The 2,622-nt window shown below is 37.8% G+C and overlaps 1 pseudogene; it reads left to right on the forward strand.

Moving 5' to 3' along the window:
• Nucleotides 1-486: 486 nt before the first annotated feature.
• Nucleotides 487-1,434, forward strand: LOC101685378 (annotated as a pseudogene).
• The last annotated feature ends 1,188 nt before the right edge of the window (nucleotides 1,435-2,622 follow it).

Consider the following 2,622-nt stretch of genomic DNA (forward strand, 5'->3'; position numbering starts at 1 on the left):
TGTGAAGGTAATAATGGTTATACTGACTAAAAAAAAAAGTGCCAGACACTCAAATAGCCTGTACCTTTGCTATTTTACTTATGTACAGAACTGAAATTTCAATTGATCCTTGAGGCTTTAGCCCAACACTTCTTACCCTGTCTCTCTAGGAGATGAACTCTGGCACAACTGACACAGTCAGGTACTTGAAATGCTATAGAAACAGCCTGAAGGATGCTATTACTGCTGTTATGCATTATTATTTCTTCTGAAGTTGTCATTATGTTTTCACAGAATTTTAAATAGTATTTATTCATCTACATTTTCTAGTTTTGTTTATATTTCATTGTTAGGAAAAAGATGCATTATATCAATATCATAAATTGATCAATACTTGAATATTCATGACAAAGATACACACACATACATTCCTATTCATAGAAATCCAAATGGTCGCTTTCTGCCAGCCAAGTAGGCATCATTAAAGCCTCTCCTCCTCCTGCAGTCATGTCTAAACCAGAGTCTCCCAAAGAGCCTGAACAGCTGCAGAAGCTCTTTATTAGAGGTTGGAGCTTTGAAACAACTGATGGGAGTCTGAGGAACCATTCTGAGCAATGGGGAATGCTTACAGACTGTATGATCATGAGAGATCCAAACACCAAGTGCTCCAGAGGCTTTGGGTTTGTCACATATTTCCCTGTGGATGAGGTGGATACAGCCATGAATGCAAGGCCACATAAGGTCGATGGAAGAGCTGTGGAACCAAAGAGGGCTGTCTCAAGAGAAGATTCTCAAAGACCTCATACCCACTTAATTGTGAAAAAGATCTGTGTTTGTGGCATTAAAGAAGACACTGAAGAACATCATTTGAGAGATTATTTTGAACAGTATGGGAAAACCAAAGTGGTTGAAATCATGACTGACCAGAGCTGTGGCAAGAAGAGAGACTTTGCTTTTATAACATTCGATGACCATGACTCTGTAGACAAGATTGTCATTTAAAAATACCATACTATGAATGGCCAAAACTGTGAAAGCCTTATCTAAGCAAGAGACGGCTAGTGCTTCATCTAGTAAAGTGATGAAAGTTGTTCTGGCAACTTTGGTGGTGGTTGTGGAGGTCATTTTGGTGGGAATAACAACTTTGGTCATAGAGGAAACTTCAGGGGGCGAGGTGGCTTTGGTGGCAGTCAAGGTAGTGGTGGATATGGTTGTATCAGGGATGACCATAGCAGATTTGGTAATGATGGAAGAAACTCTGGAGGTGGTGGAAGCTATAATTTTGGCAATTACCATGATCAATCTTCAAATTTTGGACCCATATGGAAGAAATTATGGACAGAAGCTCTGGCCAGTGGTGCTGGTAGAGACCAATACTTTGTCAAACCATGAAACCAAGGTGGCTCTGGCAGTTCCAGCAGCATCAAGAGCTATGGAAGTGGAAGAAGGTTTTAATTACTGCCAGGAAAAAAGTTCAACAGGAGAGGAGAGCCAGAGAAGTGATAGTGAAGCTATACACTACAACAGATTTGTGAACGCAGTCACGCACAGTGGTGACAGGGCTCACTGTTACAAAGAAGATATGTTTTCAACAATACTTGTGTGTATGAGCAAAAAACTTGAAGACTTTGTCACCAATGTATAACAGGTTATTTTAGCTTCTGTTCGGTGAAAAGTGTAAAGCATTCCAATAAAGGGTTTTAATGCAGATTTTTTTTTTGCATGTATGCTGTTGATTTCTAAATGTAATAGTCAAATTATAATGCTGAATAAATGTCTTTAAAAAAAATTCCAAATGGTCATTTCTAACTCTTTAATTAATAAGAAAGGCAGTGAATCTAATCTCTTAAGTTATTCAAGCCAATGGAGCAAATGCCTATTGAAAACAGTTTATAGGGGCGCCTGGTTTGCTCAGTGGGTTAAAGCCTCTGCCTTCAGCTCAGGTCATGATCCCAGGGTCCTGGGATCGAGCCCCACATCAGGCTCTCTGCTCAGCAGGGAGCTTGTTCCCTCTCTTTCTCTGCCTACTTCTCTGCCTACTTGTGATCTCTGTCAAATAAATAAAATCTTAAAATAAAATAAAGAAAATAGTTTATAAATTATTTTGTAATGAGCTTTGAGTTTGAACTTTTTAGTGAATAGAGAATGCATCATCTCCTCTTCCTTAAATAGATAAAAATTTCAAGTGAAAAGACATAGCGAAAATATTTAGGTCATGATGACCTACTGTTTTCTGGACTGATTCAATTAATAGTTTATATCCTCACAGAAAATCATCTCCCTGTGTTGCCCCTCTACACATCAAGCTTAGGAGGTTTACATCAACCTAAGATTCTCAAGGTTGGAGACAGCCCCAACTCTGAAGATCACTGAGTCCATCAGTTCTCAAATGGACACACTTATGTTGTGGTTCTAGTGATTCTTTGTGAAATAAGTAAAATAAAGACAAAATAATGTGTTCCATAAAGCTAATTTCTTTAATTTGGATTCATGTCCTTTAGTCTCAGAAAATACCCCTTCAACACTTTTGATATTAAAATATCTTTTTTATGAAAAGGTAATTAAATTAAGTGGCTACTTTTTCTTCTCTTTTAGGTATTTACTGAAAAATAGGTGACTCTACATTAGGTTTCTTAGGAAATT

The sequence above is a fragment of the Mustela putorius genome, unplaced genomic scaffold, assembly GCF_011764305.1.
Source record: "Mustela putorius furo isolate JIRA1106 unplaced genomic scaffold, ASM1176430v1.1 tig00003898_pilon_pilon_pilon, whole genome shotgun sequence".
NCBI lineage: Eukaryota > Metazoa > Chordata > Mammalia > Carnivora > Mustelidae > Mustela > Mustela putorius.